This window comes from Centropristis striata, chromosome 22 (genome assembly GCF_030273125.1).
Source record: "Centropristis striata isolate RG_2023a ecotype Rhode Island chromosome 22, C.striata_1.0, whole genome shotgun sequence".
Classification (NCBI taxonomy): Eukaryota; Metazoa; Chordata; class Actinopteri; order Perciformes; family Serranidae; genus Centropristis; species Centropristis striata.
In genome coordinates this window covers 27,553,444-27,577,642 of record NC_081538.1, presented here as the reverse complement: position 1 = coordinate 27,577,642, position 24,199 = coordinate 27,553,444, and the positions used below count along the sequence as shown (strand labels likewise).

Sequence of the window (24,199 nt, the reverse complement as noted above, 5' to 3'; positions counted from 1 at the left end):
GTGAAAAAAAACTGTGGCGCTCTACTCGTGTTATCACAAATTAATATGCCTTTAGTTGAATTCATGCGCTGATGAAGGGCTGTTTTAACTGCGGCTCCGCTCCAGCTTTTTGTCATTATTCCAGGCGGAAATGTGCTTCACTCTCTGATAGATAATACAAGATTTCTGCCAGTTTTTTCTTAATTAATTGTGTTTAATTAACGGTGCAATCAGGGTTGGATCTGCAGCAGGTTCTGGGTTTAAACTGGATCACAAAGACGGAGAAATAGAGTCCAAACATTTATTTATTTTACCACCAAGGAGACAATTCCAGCGTTTTATTCCTCTTCACATGCATGATGTTTGAAATTTCACCTTGGTTGCAAAATCAATGTGTTAATGGCAGAATTATCTGGTGTTCAGACTCTGTTTCTGCAGCTTTGTCTGGATGTTGCATGATGCTTTTATAAACTTCTTCCATGGAGAGTTAGCACCATTATTCCCTGTATCACCTCCAACATCGTTAATTAACACTTAAAAAAGTGAGATTTTGTCCGAACACGGTGGTGTTAGATGAAAAATCAGAGCATCAGCAGCATTATTAGCCCCCATGAGAATCTGGAAATTTAAGATGCAAGTTTTTTATAATAATAATTAATAATAAATAAAAAAAAAACAAAAGAGAAAATTACAACTGGCAAAATGTAACATAAAAGCAGAAATATAAATTTTTACATTTTATTGATTATTTATTTTATTCATTTATTTTTTTTTTTTTATTTTTTTTTTTTTTTTTTTTATATTTTATTTATTTATTTATTTTTGGCACATTTATTGGAATATTAATTCAATAAATTGTCAAACAAAGTGATGCACAAAAGTGGCCTCACAGGGACAAATAAAATGAGATAATAAAATAAAATAAAATAAAATAAAATAAAATAACTTTTGGGGACATAAATAAAGGGAAAATAGAAATGTGTGTATATATATATATATATATATATATATATATATATATATAATTTGAGGAGAAATCCGAGTTTAAACATATTTCACTTACTGACTTTACTGAACGGTTATACAAAAAAACTTCAATACTATTCTTCATTTTGTAATAACTTCCACATATTTGTCTGTACATTTGCTCTTGTGATACATTTTTTAAGTAGTAAAGAGACTTTGTGGACCCTGTACTTCATGGACCTGATTACATTTCTGGCCTTGTGTTCTCCACCAATGAGAGTTTTTAGTTATTTTGTGTGTTTGTCAGCAGGATTACAGAAAAACTTCTGGCCTGATTTGAATGAAACCTGGTTTAAAGGTGTTTTATGGGCCAAAAAAGATCTCACAACATGCTGGAGCGGCTCCTGATCACGGGGCGTCTGCACCAATTATTTTTCACTTTGATGAACATGTTGAGATTGTTTGTGGCCTTGGCAGAGCTCTGCAACATTCAGTTGTCCTTCTACTTCATATTTGGTTCATTAACAGTCTTATATTTGCACTCTTTCTCTCTTTGCATAGCAACTGCTGCACAATAGTTTCCCTCAGGGTAATTAAAAGTTGATCTTGTTAATCTTATAATAATTGCACACATTTGTGTAACTTTTTGCTTGACTTTATTCTGAAAGAACTGCAACAAACCAACTTTAATCGGTGATTTAAACTTAATTATTATTAAAATCTCTTTACTACATTGAGAAATTGCTGACAAAGCTGAAGAAGTATAATAAGATACTATAAATATAGATAATATAGATAAGAATATGAGATAAGATAAATAATGACAAATAATATGTTTTGTTTTGTTTTTTTACTTATATGGAGATAAGTGTGACTTTTTATTGATTTTTTATGATTTTTTAAATTTTATTTTTACATTTAATTTAAAGTTTTACTGTTAAAAAAACAAACAGAGTTAGCTTGTTTTTATATGTATATTTTTTATTTATTTATTTTTCACACAGAATTCACTGTAATTTAACATTCTAGACCATTACGTAATTGGATAATATTGTAAAAGAAAAAAAATCTATATTGTCCCATGATATTCATTTACAGATTTTAACTTCCAATTCATGGTTAATATTTGTAATAAAAGTATTTTTCTTTTTTATGCCATTTACACTTATTGTAGAAAATCAAGAAAACCCTGTAAATAATACAATATTTTTTTAATATTTACTTTATCTATATGATTTTTTTTCTCTACTACCTTTCACTAAAAGCACTTTTAAAGAAGTTGTCCTCCCGTCATGGTTTACAGTCTATGTTTAAAACTCATGCTGGTCCTCATAAAGATAACATGAGAACACACACACACATTTATTTTTTAAACCATTTTTTTATTGTCACTTAAACAATCACGGTGGTTGTTTTCACAGTCAGACTCTGTTTGGTTGTGTTGTGATTTGGAGCTCCACCCTGTTAACACCACACACACACACACACACACACACACACACACACACACACACACACACACACCCACACACACACTGTCAGAACACAGACAGACGAGTCTTCTTCAGCTTTATTATGAGCTGGTGACAGTATAACTGCTGTAACTCTGTATTAACAGCAGCTCATTAAACTGTGACTGTGGTAACAGTGAAGATGACAGCAGCAGATGGACTCTAGTGTTAAAGTTTAAAATAGCAACAATACAGAGAGTTTCTCTGCTTCTAACCAACATGTAGCTGTAACGTGAGTCTCAGATCCCTCAGGCCGATCCTCCATTCACTGAGTTTCACCACGTTTAACGTATCCAATGACCAAACATTCCTGGTTACAAATCACCCGTTTACCTGAAGCAAGGCTTAAATGTCCTAAAGACTTAAATGTGATTAGTTTCCAGGGACTTGTTTCTGTTTATTGTTATTTTATTGGTGCTTCTTTCTATTTTTGCTGTACACTTTTTGCTGCTGTTACACTAGTGGGACTACTAATGGAATATCTTATCTTATTATGCAACTTTATGCTTCTACTTCACTACATTTTGTAGATTCAGACAATTAATAAATAAATAAAATGTGATGTATTATTACAGATGAAGCTTCCCAGCAGTGCATAAATTAGTTATTATTTTAAATTATCCACTATCTTATCCACTGATATATATGTTACCCTGAAATATTAATACATTCTGCATCATTAGTACTTTCTTCTCTCATAGTATTTTAAGTATATTTCTGCAGATAGTTACTGTATAAACTTTATAAACCCTCTGAAACCCACAAACGTCAGGCAGGTTTTTATTTAGCAGATTTTCCAGCAGTTATTGAATAGATCATGTACATGACAAACACTTCTTTCAAGAAAAATAACCAAATCAAAGCTTAAAATGTTGATATTTGTGTCAGAATCTCTTTATTCTCCATTTGTCATTTAAAATAAAGTGTTTGCACGAACCAGATCCTGTTAAAAACATTAAATTTTACCAAAAATACACTGTTTATCGCAGAAAGAAACTGTGAAAACAGGCATTTTCGTCTGACTTTGGACATTCTGAAAGTCCTTGAACCTATCACAGGTTATGAAAGTTTCTGTTAGAAAACGTGACCAAAACGAAGCTTAACATGTTGATATTTGTGTCAGAATCACTTTAATCCTGTTGAAACATTAAATTATCCCAAACGTTTCTACGTTTACTGTAGAAAGAAACTTTTACTTTCCAACAGCCCTTGAACAGATCATAGGTTACAAAAGTTTCCATTTCAAAAAGTGAGAAAAACGAAGCTTCAAATTGTGATATTTCTGAATATTCACTGAGAATCTGTTTACACAGAGCAGAGAGGAGAGGACAGGAGAGGCTGGAAACATGACAATACTTTAATCTGTACAATATGTAGAAAAAACTGTTATTTTCTAATATTCATGACACTTGTGGGCACTTGGAAAAGTGTTTTAAAAAATAAAATCCATTTTATTCCAATGTTTGTATTTATTTTATGATTTCGTAACTGACTTCTTTAACTTTGGTTATTTTTTGTGTCTCTTTCAGGAGATCGAGGTGGTTGTCGTCATCAGAGATCAACAGGCCCCAACAGTAAACAGGTCAGACTCTTATTTTGAAATCTGGCGGTTAAAAACACATTTCCATCACCAGAACTGAAAGTTTTCCTTCTCCTTTTTCTGTCGTTCTTGTCCAACCACTTTCTCTCCCACCGTTCACACAGTATCCATGTCATCCCCCTCTCCTCTCCTCCGCTGTCATTAGAAAGCTCTGCGGGTTCCCATGGATGCCGTTGGCTGTTTATTTTGGCGGGTTCGGCAGCTTGTGTGGTTTTTGTACATATGTGTGTGTGTGGTGGGGCGGGGGGGGAGGGGGAGGGGGGGTTAAAGGGTTAATTGGAGGCTTCGGGCCGTTTTTTAAGAAATGAATTCTTGCAGAGACCCTGCTGCCCCTCACACAAACACTCTACTCACATATCAGCCAATTACTGACACACACACACACACACACACACACACACCTCTCATGTTATATGGGAGCTCCTTTGTGTTGTTGAGGCTGCTGTCAGTGAGTTGAGCTTTAAAAAACAAACACAGCCAGCATGATGTTCTTTTAATACTGTTGTAGGATGATTAAAGTGGGAACATCGAGGTTTCGAGGCCAAGAAACAGAAAAACAAGTGCAGTTCTCAAAAAGTTTTTTAATAAAATGGCAAAAAGTCTGGCAGCAAAAGCTTTCAAACACTTACTGTCAGTTATCTAGGTTGTGTCTTTAAAAATACAGATAATATACAGAACATATCTGTATTTAGATATAAATATCTGTAGAATAACAAGTAAAAATAGTAAGATGATATAGATATAGATAATATAGATAAGAATGAGATGAGATAAATAATAACAAATCATGTTTGTTTGTTTTTACTTATATGGGGGGAGTGTGACTTTAGAGATTTTTTATGATTTTTAATTTCTTTTACATTCAATTTAAAGTTTGACTGTAAAAAAGTTGAGCTTAATGTTACATTCAGCAATATTATCTGTATTTTTTGTATTTCTTTTTACATAGGATTCACTCTAATTTAACATTCTAGACCATTACGTAATTGGAGATAATATTGTAAAAAAAAAAAAAAAAAAATCTATATTGTCCCATCATATTAATTTACAGATTTTAACTTCCAATTTATGGTTAATATTTGTAATGAAAGTATTTTTCTTTTTTTATGCCATTTACAATTAATGTAGAAAATCAAGGACACCCTGTAAATAAAACAGTATTTTTATATAAATATATATTTAAGTAATTTATGTTTTTTTCTGTCATATTGTGTCTTTTTTGGTCATTTTGTGTCTTTTTTAAAAGTAATTTATGTTTTTTTCTGTCATTTTGTGTCTTTCTTGGTCATTTTGTGTCTTTTTTGGTCAATTTGTGTCTTTTTTGTCATTTTATGTCCTTTTTTTGGTCATTTTGTGTCTTTTTTTGTCATTTTGTGTCTTTTTTAAGTAATTTAGGTTGTTTTCTGTCATTTTGTGTCTCTTTTTTGGTCATTTTGTGTCTTTTTTTGGTCATTTTTTGTCTTTTTTTTAGTAATTTTGTGTCTTTTTTTGGTCATTTTGTGTCTTTTTTAGTAATTTTGTGTCTTTTTTTGGTCATTTTGACACTGCCTCCAGCGGCCCCCAGGTAATTAGAGTTTGAGACCCCTGATCTAATGAATTAAATCATCTGGCTTGCAGCTTTTTAACTTTATTTAAACTCATTAAATCAGATGCACAAACACCAAGAGAAGTCTTTGTGCAGAGACTTTTTTCCCTCTAACCTCTCATCCAGTGTTCCTCTTTTGTTTCCACATGGAGAAGAGAGAAATCCACACAGGACAAACATGTCTTCATTGTGTCCTGAACTGGGACACACCCAGCATCAGACTGGGTGCGGTCCCAGTTCTGCTCCAGCTTTGATGTTTCTCTGTGTGCAGCGCCACAATGCATCACTGCTAGCAAATAAAACATGTCAATACCACTAGAGCTGCATTATTAGACTGGGTGAAGTCCCCATTGTTACATGTTGAAGCTTTTATTTATGATGTATACACTGAGGGGAATAATCAAACTAAAGACTGCATGTTCATTCATGCTTGCACCACCCAAAATATTCTGGATGCTTTGTGCATTATTGCTGCAGAAGTCTTTGGAAAAGTTTGGATTTACACTACAATTGAAGAAATAAGATGATCTTTTATTAGACTCACATTGGGGACATTTTCAGTCTTACAGCAGCAAAAAGTGCACACTGTAAAAAATCTTCAGTTGTCTCAACTTTAAAAAAATGAGTGAACTAGTTGCATGAATTATTTTGAGTTTTTACTACTCTTCAACATAAAAAAAAATCTGTGTGTACTAATGCATTTGTCCTTTCATTTAATAAGAGGTTTTCCTACCATGAAATACTATGTTTTCTCAACAAATTCTGTCAAGTTTTTGCAACTAAAATTAAGTTTTCCAAGCAAAAATTAGCAACATTGCACGTAAAAAAATCTTCAGTTGCCTAAACTTAAAAAAAAATGAGTGAACTAGTTGCATGAATTATTTTGATTTGAACATTTTGAACAGTATGTACAATAAAGACAGGCTCAACAGTTGAAATTGCACTATTATAAAGAGAAAAAAAACATATATATAGCACAGTGGAAATATATATATATATATATATATATATATATATATATATATATATATACATATATATATATATATATACCCGATTGAAGTATTAAAGGTATTGATGTTGCACATTATAAAATCAAGAACTGATAATCTAGGTATTTTCCATGGGTTTTTTTGATTATTATCAAGAAAACCATATCAAGAAAACCATGTTAAATGTCTAGATATCAGCTCTTAAATTCAACTCTTATGAGATATTTTTGTTGTTATCATTATATTTGTCCAAACAAATGTACCTTTAGTTGCACCAGGCATTAAAATGAACAAGAAAATGAAGAAAAATAGGGTCTCATCATTTTTTCCATGACTGTTTATAGATATAAATCAATCTAAGTGTGGTCATTCTGCATGACGAGTACTTTTACTTTCATTACTTTAAGTACATTTTGTTGCTGCTGTTTTTGTACTTGAGGCTTAAAAGATGTTAGAACATCTTTGCTTTTTGAGCAGGAGGGGGTTGTGTTTGCAGCCCCGGGTAGCTGTTATATACAGACTTTATACGCTCATTTTGCACTCAAGTTGTTGCTTCTTTTCCCCTTTTGGGTGATTTTTGTGTTTAAAGGTTTAAAAGGCAGCTGAAGCTCCGTCCTGTCCTGGAGAAGAAGAAGTCATTTGCTCCTGCATCAGTTCACTAACAGCCTTTCTTTACATTATCATGTCCTCTTGATGTGCTGAGACATTAAACCGCTATAACGCTGAAAGACACATTCGACTCCATTTGGGTCCCCACACACACACACACACACACAGAGTATGTACAGACTGATTGCCTGCCACGTTAATGGTTGTAATACCTCGCTGTGTGTTTCTGCCTGCAGAGAGGCTGCAGGCTTATTTTGGCTATTTAAGGCTTTTTCTTTCTCGGGTCAACATTGTTTATTTTTTCCTTCCTGCAGAGAATCAAACCAGCTTTACAGCATACAGTTGATATTAAATGTGACATGTTTACGCCCGTTTTTTTTGTTTTTTTCTGTCATTTTGTGTCTTTTTTTGTTATTTTGTGTCTTTTTTTAAGTAATTTAGGGGGTTTTTTCTGTCATTTTGTGTCTTTTTTTAGTAATTTAGTGTCCTTTTTTTGGTCATTTTGTGTCTTTTTTTAAGTAAATAGTAACATTGTTTATTTTTTCCATCCTGCAGAAAATCAGTGGAGCTTTTTTTAGGGGGTGAAACACATTGAATATGTCAGAAACAGTTGATATTAACCCTTTGGAGTCCCTGGCTGTCGATTTTTGTAATACTTTCATGGTATCATGTTTTTCAGCAGAACCTCATCTCTATGACCTGATAGTTATTTTTTTTCACTTGACTAACATTTTTAACCCAAAGGAAACAAAAAAAAAACTAAAATCAGAAAAAATAATTTTTTTTTAAACCTTTTTTCTCCTAAATCTGCAACTTTTTTCTCGCAAATTTGCCACTTTTAATTTCATAAATTTGCGAGTTTTTTCTCACATATTTACCACTTTTAATTTCATTAATTCGCAAGTTTTTTCTCGCAAATTTACCACTTTTAATGTCTAAACCTGACACTTTTTTCTCATAGATTTGCGACTTTAATCTCATACATTTTTCTCGAAATATTACCCCCCCTCCCCCGGATCCATATATATATATATGTGTGTGTGTGTGTGTGTGTGTGTGTGTGTGTGTGTGTTTTCATACTTGGCCCTAAAACGCCATCATACAAAACACAATCATGCTCATTAAAGAATTTTTAAATGTAAATGTAAATCTGAACACACGTTGTACATGTCGGGTCATTTTACCTCTTATATTATATTATAAGAGGTAAAATGAGGATAACATGTCAACTTTGCTTCGTTTTGTGTCAGGACATGGTGAAGCAGTTTCATGGACTCCAGAGGGTTAAAGTTGACATGTTAGCATGCCAATTAGTGAAACCAGGAGTCCAGATATGTTGCTGAAGCTTCATACTGGACTCTGATGAAACCTTTTAGTGTGACCGATTGATTTGAACGGTGCTTTATGCTTCTGTCGGCCAACTCCCATTACAGCGTCTCTCCAGTGTGTGTGTGTGTGTGTGTGTGTGTGTGTCTTCCATCCATCACTGTTTCCCTCTTGCCTCCGTGTTCTCCACATCTCATTCCCTTCTGCCGTGTTATCCAGCGAGTGTTTTAATAGTTCATGTTCCCATAAACGGCTTCATTTTCTCAGCTTCTATGGGACCTTGTACCGTGTCACTCTCACATCTTATGAAAGCAAACACCAGGATCTGTGTGTGTGTGTGTGTGTGTGTGTGTGTGTGTGTGTGTTTTTCTCAGGGTCACATCATTCACCACTCTCTCTCTTATTGAGGCGAAGCGACTCGTAGGTTTCTTCTCCTTCCTCCTGGCTGCTGTTGCTCCTCTCTCCTGCTGAACAAATAATGCAAACCGCTGTCGTATAATTTCAATTTCTTTGTCCACATTCATCCCTCAACCTCAGCCCTAATTACAAGTCCTGACTAGAAATCTGAAATCTAAACCTAAAACTGAACCCAACAACCTAAATATAAACCAACAGGGCTGGAGGAATTTGAGACTTGGACGCGAGTAAGTTACCAAAATAAGGACTTTGCACTCGATTGGGACCTGACTTGACTCCATGAAGACTTTATTTGACTTGACTTGAGGCTTTAAAACTTTCAGGTCTCAATGAGACAACACTCGACAGACCTTGACTACACAGCAAATTGAGAAGAGTTGAATTCTTGGTGTTAAACTAGACATACACTACAGAGTTAATTATACTCTGGATAGAGTTAATCCATTATAATTAACTCTCGGTCCATAAATAGTTGTTGTCAAAACCGTCTTTTGTGTCCTGTTTTAGTCATTTTGTGTCTTTTTTTGGTCATTTTGGTGACGATTTCAAAGTTCTGGAAAAGTCCCATGTTGCATTGCGACAGTCACATGTATTCTGATGCATTTCATTGGCCAAGAGACCGAAAATAGGTAATAAAAAATAAAATAAATAAAAAACTACAAATACTACAAAACGACGTATCCACTTTCCCGGATTTAATGGTAGAAAGAAAGAAACAGAATATAAAAAGAAAGTGTCACTAAATCAAACTTGTAAGTGTACATTTTTAAATATTAACTCCGAACTTCTTACTCTACACAGCTCTGCTGCGTGTCAATCGGTCTGAGGAAGATAGGGAGGCCATTTCCTTCACATCAAAACAGAGGACACTTTGCATACACAGGGCCATGCAAGCAGATATTTGTTTAGTATGATCCGGTTTTAAGCAGAGTTGTACTCCGATTAGCTCGATGCTAGTCAGTGCTAGCTTGTCTCTGATAGCTGCTTTGCCTTTGCTGCTCACATCTACACTGCAAAAAAAGAAAAGTTGGGTGAACCCAAAATTTCAAGGCAACAAACTTTGATAAAGTTTTAAGTTGGACAATTAAACTAAATATTTTAAGTTTTGCATTTGAGTTTGCTCAACTCTGAATTCTGATTTTTGTCACTTCAAGTGCAACTCGGAAAGTTGGCTTTCCGCATTTCACAACAAAGAAATAAGAGTTAGCAGAACTATTGCCCCTTGATTTGAATCCCAAAGTAAAGATATAAGTAACAACAACTCACCAACTAGTTTTTTAGCATACACCTGGCTTCCTTTGTTGTGCTAGCTTGCATTATTGCACTAAATATCAATAATTTATTAACTTAAATCACTGTTTCAGGCCAAAAACTACAAGTTGGCTTTTTTGCAGTTTTTCGCATTTTCAGACTTTCAGTAGCTGAGAGTTTAATTGACAGCCTGCTGGTAGCAACTGGTGTGAGCACCTGTTGTTGCAAATCAACACGAGCTATGTCTCAACTTTTTACGGTTACACTGTTCAGTAAGTACATGAAGTATCTGATAATATTGTATTTTAATATTAATATTACTCTTCGGGCACCCGGCCGTTTTGCAGTGGTGAGTCACGGTAACTTCACTCTTCACGCTGTTACTAACCACCGGAACACCTGCTTAATTGCTAAATGAGCTAGCGGTTAGCTAGTGGTTAGCTGGCGGTTAGCATGCATGCTAGTCTCACTGTAACATAAAAAGTGAGTAAAGGCAGTATACGGCAAGTTTGGCTTGACGTTTTGGCTGAGTGAGACGAGTAATGCACTTTGTAACCACAGATATAAAACGTGATAAGATGATGCTATGGTTCGGAGTTGCTAGCTAGCATGCTAAAGTGGTGCTAACGCTAGCTAGCGTGCTAATGTGGTGCTAACGCTAGCCAGCCCTTCCTCCAAAGTCATTTCTACATTTTTTTTGTTGTGAAAATAACACAGCTCTTGGTGAAGTATAAAATAATTTTTTGTCAGTAACAAACACACACAGTGAAGTTGCGGTTTTAGACAGACTGCTCATGTTTACCGTGCCAAAATAGCACCATGTCTTTTTACTGGGTCACACCGAAATATCACTATTATTTTGATTATTTCTAAGTGTCATATGGTTTATGTTGGGAGACACTTCAATGTCATTCTTCACACTTCACACTTCACACTTCAATGACATGAAAATAACTAACTTTTCTTAACTTATTATAACTAATAACATTATTTTTTTCTGTGCCTTATGTCTTTTAAATGTGTAGCTACACATCTCGGTTATTTCATTTTAAAGACTTGCAGAAGACCTGAATTTCACTTTTCAGACTTGTGACTTGATTCTTCTTTACCCTGAAGGTTGTGAAAACTTTATGTGACTCTTGTTTTGACAAGACATGAGACTCGACATGGACATGACTTTGTTGGTTTAAGACTTGCTTTGACAAACTTGATATTTGACATTGAACATCTCAACTTATTTGGGACTTGACTTGAGACTTGTTGTAACAAGACCTGGACTTTGGACTTGACTTACTTGAAAATGACTGTGACAAGACTTGATATGTGACTTTTGAATTGACTAGACACTTTACTTGAGAATTGTTTTGACAAAATCTGAAATTACTTTTGGATTTGACTTGAAAAACTTGTTCTGCCAAGACTTCTTGACTTTGGACAAGAGTTAATACTTGACTTGGACTTGTCTTGACTGACTTGGGACTCGTTGTTGGCTTGTACTGCCACGTCGTATTTCTACAAAAACATTCTCTGGTACAATCGCTGCATATATTCCATTTCTTTAGTCTTTTTTTGTTTGAAGAAGTGTTTTAAACAGAATCGACTTCTGTTTGTTCTTTTAATATTAAACGTTGGAAAAATCTCGAGTTGTCGGCAGATTCAGTCCAGAAATCCTCGATAGTGATTGTTGAAGCTCCATCAGTCAGACTGCAGTGATTAATATCAGCACCGGGTCAGTAAACAAACTGTCAGACGTGTGAGTTTTCATCAAGTCTTCTCTTTTTCACTTTTCTATTAATCTTCCTCATCGTTTCATCACTTACCTCACCACGCCTGCTGCTGCTGCTGCTGGAGCTTAGTGTGTGTGTGTGTGTGTGTGTGTGTGTGTGTGTGTGTGTGTGTGTGTGTGGCCGTCTGGATGTTGTGTTTGGATTTAATCCCAGAAATGTATCACTGCATGAAATGTGAGGTGCAGAAGTTTGACTGGACTCCATTTCTGTCTTTAGACAAACACACACACACACACACACACACACACACACACACACACACACACACACACACACACACAGTGAGGAGCAGATGGCAAACATCTCCTCAGACCTGACAAACTCAGTGTGTGTCCATCTTTGTCATTATTTCTCCTTAATCAGCTCATTAATCTATCGCCTTAATGATGCAGAGAGAGAAAGAAAGGAAGGATGGACTCATTAAAGGAGGGGAGGATGGATGAATGGATGGAAAGAAGGGTGGGGGAAAGGGTGTTAGGGAGAAAAGGAAGGATAGAAGGAAAGAAGAATGGATGAAATTAAAGATTGAAGGATGGAAGGAAGTATAGGGACGGAAGCAAAGACAGGATGAAGGAAGGACAGTGATGGAGCAGAGGGAGGGGTAAATGATGGAGTGAAGGGAGGAATGAAAGAGAGAACGGAGGTAGGAAAGAAGACTGGAAGAAAGGAAAGGAAGGGCAGACTGTGTTGCGAAGAGAAGGAAGAGAGGAAGAAAATAGGGATGGAAGGAAGACTGGAAGAAAGAAAGGAAACTAAAGGAAAGTATGGATGAAGAAGAATTGAAGGAAGGAAGGAAGGAACAGAGAGTAAAGGAAAGGAAAGGACAAAAGGAAGGAAGGAAGGAAGAAGGAAGGAAGGAATGAAGGAAAGATGGAAATAATGGAAACAAGGATTTAAAGAAGGATGAAAGGGTAGAATGAGGAATGGAAAGAAAGAAGGAGGGAAGGAAAGGAGAAGAGACGGAAGGACAGAAGGAATTAATACTGGAAGAAAGGATAGGAGGCAGGAAGGAAGGAAGGAATGACAAAGAAGAACGGAAGGACAAAGAAGGAAGGAAGGAAGGAAGGACAAAGGACAAAATGATAGAAGAGAAGGAAGGAAAGAAAGATTGGATGAATAATAGAAGGACAGAAAGATGGAAGGGAGGGATAGTGGAAAGAGGGATGGGAGGAGGGAAGGAATGATGGAAAAAAAGGAAGAAAGGGAATGATGGAGGGAAGTAGGAATGGAGGAAAGGAAGGAAGGATGGTTGGATTGACCTGGAAGATGGAAGGGAGGAATAGTGGAAAGATGTAGGGAAAGAAGAATGTAAAGGATGATGAAAGGCATGAAGTAGGGATGAAAGAAAGGATGGATGATGGAAGGAAGGAAAGAAGTAAAGAGACTCAGACTGGATGATGATGACGATGATGATGATGATGATGATGATGATGATGATGAATGGATTAAGGAGAAACACTGCAAGAAAAAAAATGATGGAAAGAAAGAAAATGTTTCAAATCAGTGGCAGAACGCCAGAAAGGATGAAAGAAGCAAAGAAAGAGAAGAAAAGAAGAAAAGAACCGAATGAAAAGAAAGAAAGAAAAGCAGGAAAAGTCAGTGAGGAGGAGAAAAAGACTTAGAAAGCAAAGTTGACGACTCGGAGTCGACTTTAATCAGCTGCCAAGTGGAGAGGAAGGCTTCAGGACGGGAGCCAGGGTGTGTGTGTGTGTGTGTGTGTGTGTGTGTGTGTGTGTGTGTGTGTGTGTGTGTGTGTGTCTCTTCAGCTTTCTACTCTTTTCTTTTAGTTTCTTGGACCAAAGAAGCAGAAAAAAGTCGCTCTGCTCTTTGTTTTGCCTCCATTTTTGCTGCTTTACTGCAGTTTTTCCAGTTTTTTTCTTGCTGTGAGCTTCCACAGATGTTTGTTCTTTTCCTTCTCTCTTCTCTTATTTAACTTATAACAACTGCTGCTTGTCATTCTCACTATCGGCTCTTCTCCTTTTTCTTCTTCTCCTCGTTAAAGTCTTTGTCAGAGAACATCTGGTTGAAGTTTTTCTGAGGAAGAAAGTTCTGAAAAGTTTCTCTTCCAACACCTGATTACAGTTTACAGATCAGGTGTTTAAAGGAAACATGATGTATATTATATAATATATATACGAAAGCTCTTTCTGTCTGAACATATTAGAAATCATTTAAAATCCTCTTAAAGATCCCCTGCAGTTTTGTTTTTATTTTTTGATTTTTTTTTCTAAAATTGTGCTTACTAATTTGTAAAGTGTCTTTGAGTATCCTGAAAATTGTAAACTTTTTAAATAAAATGTTTTAATATTAATATTATTATTATTATTGTTATTATTATTGTTATTATTATTATTATTATTATTATTATTATTATTATTATTATTATATAATACTCACAATACTACTACAACTATTAATTATAATAATAAAACTTTATTTTATTTAGCTCAAGGGCTTCATAGTGTGTTATGAAGAACAAAGCATAGGCTAATAAAAACATATTTTATTATTATTCTATTCTATTATCTATTATTATTATTATTATTATTATTAATAATAATAATAATAATAATAATAACAATAATAGTAAAATAAATTCATGAATAAATTATTATTATACTTATAATAAAAATATAATACAAAATAAAAAAGAATATACAATAAAAATAAATAATTAAATAAATAAATACATAAATAATAATAATAAAAAATTACAAAAAGTAATAAAATGTATTATTATTATTATTATTATTATTATTAATAATAATAATAATAATAATAATAATAATAAAAGTAAAATAAGTTCATTAAAATAATAAATAAATATAATACAAACTATAATACAAAATAGCTTAGTTTGCCTTCGAAAATGTATAGAATTTTTTTTTTTTTTTTCAATTTATAATGTAAGCTACCTCTCTACTAACACCTTTATTTCTAAGAGTCTGAGAGCAAAAACACCAAAACAGTGAAGTGTGATTGTATCTCAAGTGTTTTCATCGTGGGAGTGAAACACTGAAGAGATCTGTTGACTGTGATATGAATGAATACTCTTCTCTTCTCTTCTGTTTTGTTCTGAGCATCTTAAATGTTTTTCCACTGAGTTTAATGTAGCAAACCGAGCCGGAGCGCCGCTTCATCACAGCCACTTTTCTTCTCATCTCTCTCCAAACTTCTCCCAAAGAAAACAGAACGATAAAAAAAGTCCTCACATGCAGAGAGTGAACTATCAAAGGACAGATTTATTGTTTAGTGTTTGTGACAGCCTCTTTCAATGTTTGTCATTAATAATTATCACTTTATTATTCATGCACTTGTGCTACTTGACAGCAATAAAACCCGGATTGTTTTTTCCCTTTTTCCTGAATTTAAATCACATTTTCCTGCAGCGTGTGTGTGTTTTCCTCCCTCTTGTTGTTTTCACTGTTAAGTACAGTCGTCCCCCTGAGGTGTGCATGTTTTATTTTTTATTTTGCCTGTCGCTGAAAGTATTTATTGTGCATATTTCTGTCCGAGGCTGCAGCACTTTGTAGTCACCCAGCCGAGAGCCGACTGTTTCATTCCCCCTTTCTGATCACAGAATATAAAACATTATTTTATATAGCACAAGGGCTTCACAGTGTCATTTATAACAAAGTTTATGCTAATAAAAGATAATAAAAAAATTAAAACAGCTAATAAAAACATTAAGAGAGAGACAACTGAACAGCAGAAAAATAAAAGTAGTAAAATATAATAATATATACAAATAGACTACTTGTCATCCTAAATAGTCCTAAAAAATTTCAGGAAAAATGTTTTCTCCCCCAAATAATTTTTATATTGAAATTGGAAAATTATTAATTCTTTTTTTTAAAAGGGTTTTAAATTTCCTGAGCTTAACTTCTCTTAGAAAATTTCTAAAAATGTTTAGAAATTTACCAAAAATTTCAGACCCTTTGCAATCCTCCAATGTATTTTGTATTAGGGCCGGGACTGGATAAAAAAAAAAATCTAATTAATTAGAGGCTTTGTAAGTAATTAATCGAAATGAATCACATTTTATTCGCATATAAATATTTGACCTGAGAACAGTGAGAAGTAATTTTTTTCACATGGATTTTTAGTATACCATTGAATAATGACTGAATACATAAGCTTAAGAAACAAAAATATAGTTTATTTTTGTTCAAGTCCAACAGACCAGTGCAATTATTGCCATTAAGTGTAGCAATAGCATCTTTAGAAATATAGTACATTTCATAAATCCAGGTAGCCTATAGGTAGGTAGACCTTCTGTAAACTATAATACTTTGGTTTTTTAAGTAAAACACAATGCACGCTAGCTAGCACACTAGCCGCTAGCTGCACGCTAGCTATCACACTAGCCGCTAGCTGCACGCTAGCTATCACACTAGCCGCTAGGTACCACACTAGCCGCTAGGTACCACACTAGCCGCTAGCTGCACGCTAGCTATCACACTAGCCGCTAGGTACCACACTAGCCGCTAGCTGCACGCTAGCTATCACACTAGCCGCTAGGTACCACACTAGCCGCTAGCTGCACGCTAGCTATCACACTAGCCGCTAGCTGCACGCTAGCTATCACACTAGCCGCTAGCTGCATGCTAGCTACCACACTAGCCGCTAGCTGCTATATGTTTAGCATTGAGGTGATACTTGAGGCTGGATGTGCTGCTATGGTGAAATGTGAATTCCTTGTTGCCTAGCAACACAACCATGCTCTTATGGATGCTTCCATCCGTTGGTTTTTAGTAACTAAATGTCCCATCATCCACGGGGCCAACCAAAGGTCTCATCAGCTTCTTCCTTCATGTTCACTGTGGTTTGTTGTTGTCTCAACTCATCAACGCTAGTTGGTGCTCCAGTATAATCGGTCCTCCTGAAACTCATCCAGTGAGAAACGTTCCACGGTGCAAAAATAAGTGTGATTAAAATCAAATCGTCAATTTTTTTTAACGCATTAATGTCCCGGCCCTAATTTTTATGAATATTTTCTTCCTCCAATTTTTATATTTGACATAATAGTAAATAAGGTTTTTTTAAAATGTCACTGAAAGTATTTATTGTGCATATTTCTGCAGCTCTTTGTAGTCAGCCAGCCGAGAGCCGACTGTTTCATTCCCCCGTTCTGATCACAGAAGTAGCTGAATCAGGAATACCTGCAGCTCGTTTCTATTATACATGAAGTTTGAAAAATGCTGCAGAGAAGAAGTGAAAAGTGAAGAGGAGGAGGAGGAGGAGGAGGAGGGAAAGTAGTGAAGCGGACTCTCTAAGCTGTCTGCTACATTTAAGCTTTTATGGACAACAGCGGGAACCCTCCCTGCCTCTGATGGCTTTAACAGCTTACTTCACTGCTCTCCACAGCCTCTTTCTCTATTATTCTCTTCATTTCTTACTTCTTAAATGGGCTGTGTGTGTGTGTGTGTGTGTGTGTGTGTGTGTGTGTGTGCGTGTGTGTGTGTGTGTGCGCTTCGTAGCAACAGGTTCAGGGTTAATGCGTTTCACATATGGTGGAGGTCTCGCTGGAGCTTTTCTGACTCATACTGTTACAGTAAATGACAAGTGTCCTCATTCCTGCCTCACATTTCTGTGTGTGTGTGTGTGTGCGTGTGTGTGTGTGTGTGTGTGTGTGTGTGTGTGTGTGTTGGATCTCGACATACTTGCTACATTACAGCCGCATTCGGAGAAACTTTCAAGTGTCTTTAAAAATAGATTTTAATGGTTTAACAGACTGAAAAGTGGACTCTGTGTTGCAGAGGTTTCCTTTTTGTTCCTGGAAAAAGCCGTTTCTTTAAATGGTTCTTGCTAAAAGTTCTCTTAATGGTATTTTTCCGGACACAAAACATGCTCATGAGCATGTAACCTTGGTGCTCAGACTTATAATTGCCATTTTTTCTGCATTAACTGACTAAGCATTGGTGTGGCGTTGGTCTCCAGGGTTGAGAAGGAGGTTTAAATGTAGCTAAGATTTAGTTTTTTTTTTCTTCCAAACACATTTCTTTTAACTCTGGAGTCCATGAAAGCACCGGAGCATGACACCTCATGATGTAACAACGTAAAAATGAAGCAGCATGGAGCCCTGCTGTCAGCTTTTCTCTAAAGTTTTGGCTTTTCCACAAGTTTCTATGTCCAATTAAGCACATGAACTCTTTTTCAGCAAAAGTAAAAACCACCTCGACCAAGTGTTACATGATATTACTGAAGTTTTTGCAGGTTTGATTGAATTTTGCAGTGTGCATTCAGCATTTTTAATGCAATATTTTGTGTTTAATGTTTTTTTTCGTGATTTTTTTTTTTTTTTGTGTTTTTGTGTTTTTTCTATAATTTTTTTTGTGTTTTTGTGTATTTTTTGTGTTCTGTTTTACGGAGCCCCCCAGGGGACACGGGGGGGAAAAAAAGATGGGTGAAAAAAAAAAAAATGATGGGTGAAAAAAAAAAAAAAAGATGGGTGAAAAAAAAAATGATGGGTGAAAAAAAAAAAATGATGGGTGAAAAAAAAAAATGATGGGTGAAAAAAAAAAAAAGGACGGACTTTTGCGAGATCCCGAGATATGACACATCAGAAGTGGTTTAGTGTTGATATCTATAAAAACAAGTGAGCTATTACAAAACAAAAGCCTAAGATATGAAATAATTATATATACTGACTACTTATGCCTTTTAAAAAAATTGAAAGAGTTTTTAATGACAATAAAGGGTTGTGGGAAATCCACAATGAGTTCATGAACACATCAGAAGTGGTTTGGTGTTGATAGGCTATCTATAAAAACGAGAGCTATTACAAAATAAAAGGCTTAAATATTGTACACACTGAATAAAAGGAATTGAAAAGGTGTGTATTGAAAATAAAGGGTGTGGGAAGTCCACAGTGAGTTCATGAACACATCAGAAGTCGTTTGGTGTTTATTAGATGAATTTCCAGTGAGTTATTAAAAATAGAAAAGAAAGACGTTGCACTTTTGCGACGGTCCCTAAGCACTCTGGCTGCCGTTGGGCACTAGGACGTATATTCGGCCCGGTTACATTAATCTTTCGCCAGACTCGCTGATTTTGGGGAGTTGATCAAGCCTGTGAAATGTCAGTCTTAGTTTTCTGTACAAAATAAAACCATCCTGGGGGAAATTGGTGCGGTTTTCGTTGACGCTATTCCAGTTAGAAGGCCGGAAAATAGGCGAATATCGCTCCTCCATTGCTCCTCTTCTTTCGTCAGTATCTCGGGATCTCGCAAAACTATCTCGGGATCTCGCAAAAGTATCTCGGGATCTCGCAAAAGTCCGTCCTTTTTTTTTTTTTCACCCATCATTTTTTTTTTTTCACCCATCAGTTTTTTTTTTTCACCCATCATTTTTTTTTTCACCCATTTTTTTTTTTTCACCCATCTTTTTTTTTTCCACCCATCATTTTTTTTTTTTTTCACCCATCTTTTTTTTTCCCCCGTGTCCCCTGGGGGGCTCCGTACTGTTTTTTGTCAATTTTTGTGTTTTTATGTTGTGTTTTTTGTGCCTTTTATATTTTTGTGTGTGTGGTTTTTGTATTTTTTTGTGTTCAAAATGTTGATCGAGTAAGTCAAAATGACAAAATAATAATCAGGTGAGATTGTGCTGAAAAAAATGATAAACATTTTTTAAGTCGTTTATACAGGCAGAATAGTCAAAATGCATCAGGTCTGTGGAAGCAGCTTATTATGACTCATATTTACTTTTTTTTTTCGGCAGTGAGCTCTGGGGTGACGTATAAAGAGTGACAAAGTTCACCCAAGCATGAGGTTTGATGGATAAATGTGTCAAAGAAACACAGGACTTAAACCTAACTGCTAATCACAATATTTGAGAAACCAAAAATCCAAATTTTCAACTTTGTGTTATTTCAAATGCAAAAGTTACACCAAATCTTTAGAAATGCAATAATTTAACATTAATTAGAAGTCATGTGTGGAAAATTCATTTTTCTGTATTTTAGTTGTTAGAACCAAGGTTATAATAGTTTTGGATTTTTCATTAGTTTTAGTTTTAATTTCGTTGTGAATTTTTGTTTTCAAATTCAGTTAGTTTTAGTTAGTTTTTAGAGTGAGTTTTCTAGTTTTAGTTTAGTTTTTAGTTTTTGAAAATGCTTAGTTTTAGTTTAGTTTTTATTAGTTTTAGTGTTAGTTTTAGTTTTTTTGTAATGGGCTATGTGTTGGTGCCAGATTCAAAGAGTTCATAATAAATGTTTCCTTTATTTCCTTTGGTTTATTCATCTCAGCCCCAATAAGGTTATTAACTCTTACAGTTCTGGGTGTTTTGAATTTTGGTTGAAGTGTAGACATCTCAGTCTCAGTAAACATATTTACCATGTGTTGCATGTTCCAATAGAAACACTGAATTATGAATGAAAAAAGTTGACAAAAACAAAAACTAAGGACATTTTCACTTTAATTTTAGTTAGTTTTAGTTCGTTTTGTAACCACGCAATACAGTTTCAGTTAGTTATCGTTTTTTTAAAAAATCTAGTTTTTATTTTTATTTCAGTTAACGAAAATGTTTTTTCAATTCTAGTTTTCGTTATTTCGTTAGTTTTCGTTAACTATAATAACCTTGGTTAGAACTCGTTGAAAGTTTCATATGCATGAAAGGTTGAAAATTCTACCAGATTTGTTGTTGATTGATGAAATAACTGATAATAATTCTCCATCTGACTGATTTTAACATATAATGAGATCTGTGACTGTGTCCACATGAAGCCATCACGTGTCTCGCTGCTTCACTTTCATGTCACATCACATTATGTTACCAAAACAAAACAAAACTGCAGCCAGATGACAAGCGTCTCCTGTAATAACTCCTCACACGGCTCGCCACACAAAGGTCAGCCAATCTCCCAAGCTTAACGAGCTAATTAACGGCCTGTCAATCAAACATCAGAAGGCGATACCCAGGAGGGAGAAACGGTCCACGACCACAAACCGTAACGTGCACAAACTGTGTTTCATCAGGGATCGAGGCTGGATTAGTTCATGAAGACGCAGCCAGAGTTAAAAGAGGGAAATCAACACTTTGTTTTTCTTTCTTTGCACTAAAACTAATCAGTAGATGTGTGAGCTGTAATGATATTCAGAGACAATCAAGTCTTGAGATTTGACACTTTTTTCTTGACTTATTCCAATCTCCAACTATTTGAACTCTGCCTAATATTGCTAATTTGTCTGTATTTTCTCAAACAAATAAACATTGGACCTTTTTAAATAGTGAATTGTAAAAAAATAATAATAAAAAATTAAAAAAAGAAGGAAAAACAGAGAAAACTTTCCAGACTCATATTACATGGGGGCCACTGGAGGCAGAATCAAAATGACCAAAAAAAGACACAAAATGACAGGAAAAAACTAAATTACTTAAAAAAGACACAAAATGACAAAAAAAGACACAAAATTACTACAAAAAAGACACAAAATGACCAAAATAGACAAAAAATTACAAAAAGACACAAAATGACTGAAAAACACACGAAATGACAAAGAAAATACACAGAATTAGCCAAAAAAGACACAAAATGACCCAAAAAAGACAGAAATATTATTTTAAAAAACACAAAATATTTTTTTTTAAAAGACACAAAATTATTTCAAAAAGACACAAAATTACAAAAAAGATACAAAATTACAAAAAAAGAAACAGAATTACCAAAAAAGACGCAAAATTATTTAAAAAAAAAGACACAAAATTACCAAAAAAAGTAATTAAAGGGACCTTCCACACACAACACGGTAAAGAGACATTCATATAAAACTCACATTAAACTTTCATATCAAGGTGGGGGCCACAAAATATCGTCACGAGGGCCACAATTGGCCCACGGGCCTCAAGTTTCAGATCCCTGGTCTAAAATGTAAATATGAGATGTTTTTTGCTGCCTGTACAAACAGCCTATACGGTCGTTTTTAGGGGGAGACTCATCTTAAATAAGATCAACTGATTATGCAGTGTAGTTAACCTTTAAAGTCGGGTGTAGTTTAACTTTTAGTGAGTCAGAGTCCTGTAACATGTTGACCTACTGGATTTTACAAAGAATTCCTTCTCACCTGAAACACAAAAACTGTCAGAAAAATGTCATTTTACAGCAAAGCTGCCTGTGTTTGGTGCGTTTTCAGTGCGAGGGAAACTTCTTTTATAGTTCAAACAAGTTAAATTGATTGAAAACTGAGTCGACAGATTAATTTATGATAAAAAATAACAGTTGGTTTTTGGCCCTGCATGATTATTTAATGTTGCACACACACGTTCTGCAGGATGAGCGCTCGGTTTGATCAGAGCGCAGCGTCGCCCCGTCTCACGGGAGTCATGAGGGTTTTAAAGTTTATAGCAGCGTCAGAATTAATGAACTGGGATGTCACACACACACACACACACACAGACAGCCGTGTAATGAAAGAGCATAGACAAATCAAGTGAAGTGACATGAAAAGCGTCGGGATAATTACAAACAACCACGTCTGTCGTCGTCCTTTCAGACTGCTTCCTCACTCCTGCAATGTGAGTGTGTGTGTGTGTGTGTGTGTGTGTGTGTGTTCATGACTTCAATTCGTGTGTGTGTGTGTGTGCACGTGGGGGTGTGTGTGTGTATGTGTGTGTGTGTGTGTGTGTGTGACAAGGCTGTGGCCCGTGACAAATGAGTGTTTCGTTTTTCATCAGGAAGCATGAATGCCGGCAGCGTGTATTTTTTCTTAATTTTTTTTTATTTTTTATATTCCTCATTCAGATATTCTTCGGAAGCATCTGGGAGGATTTAATGGGAGAATAAAATTATTCTCTAAAGATTATCTTCCCTTAGAGCTACATTACTCTGTGTGTGTGTGTGTGTGTGTGTGTGTGTGTGTGTTCGTGTACTTCCTACATAGTGGGGACCGGAACACGTTTTTAACCAACAGAGTGAGGACATTTTTGCAAAGTGAGGACATTTCGGCCGGTCCTCACTTCTTTAAAGGCTTTTTTGAGATTTAAGACTTTGTTTTAAGGGTTTAAGGTTACATGATAATGATAATTAACTGAAACTGTATTGTGTGGTTACAAAACGAGCTAAAACAATAGTGAAAATGTCCTTCATTTTCTTCTTTGTCAACTTTTTTCATACATAATGAAGATGGATAAGACAAAGGAAATAAAGGCAAAATTCACTGTGACCTCTTTTAACCCTCTAGAGTCCATGAAAACACCTGCACATTACTTCCTCATGACGTGACGACATAAAAATGAAGCAACATTGAGTCTCTCCATCAGTTCTGGCTTGAAACTTCATGCCAGATTTTTTTTTGGATGATATCCGGCCAAGTAAAACCGGAGATAATGTCAAATATATTTAGTATAAAAATATAGAACTAGATATTATCCTCATTTTACCTGTTATATGTTATATTTGCAACCTGTATTCACAGGCAACATTTAAAATTCTGTGTTTTGAAACATAATTTTCAAGATCAGATTTTATGTTTCTTTAGTTTCTTTTGGGTTCAACATTTTGATCAATTGAGTCAAAGTTAAACATTAATCATCAGGACATACAGGTGAGGTAACGCTGAAAAAACTGATACCAACATGGCATGGTGAAGATTTTTTAACAGACATAATAGCCGAAGATTTCAGAGGGTTAATCTCCCACCCAACAACAATATTACAAAAAACAAAAAATAACACTAAAACGAATAAAAACTAAACTAAAACTAAAGCATTTCAAAAAAATAAATACTGAACTAAAACTAGTAAACTCACTCTAAAAACTCATTAAAACTAACTTTTTTTTGTGCAATAATACAATACAGTGACATCGCGCGCGTGTGTGTGTGTGTGTGTGTGTGCACGGGTTTGTGCATGTTTCAGTTATAGATCTAGCAGTTAAGTATTAATATATGATAATAAATATGTATCATTATTCGGCAGAGAAAGCAGTACTACTAAAATTTAAATAGAATAATTAAAAAAAATAATAATAAAATAATTTAAAAATTAAAAAAAATAATATATATATATATATATATATATATATATATATATAAAATAAAAAAAATAAGACAAAGGAAATAAAGGAAAATTTACTGTGACCTCTTTTAATCTCCCACCCAACAAATTACAAAAAAAATAAAACTAATAAAAACTAAACTAAAACTAAAGCATTTCAAAAAATAAACATTAACTAAAATTTGC

The 24,199-nt window shown here is 34.8% G+C and overlaps 1 protein-coding gene across 1 annotated transcript in view; it reads left to right on the top strand.

Annotated features, from left to right (window-relative positions):
• The window catches only part of plxnb2a.1 (plexin b2a, tandem duplicate 1), a 279,990-nt gene that overhangs the window by 117,108 nt on the left and 138,683 nt on the right, over positions 1 to 24,199 (top strand). The window contains exon 3 of the mRNA XM_059325664.1: positions 3,986 to 4,038. The gene's annotated coding sequence lies outside the window, so the exon portion shown is untranslated. The remainder of the gene's footprint in view (positions 1 to 3,985; positions 4,039 to 24,199) is intronic.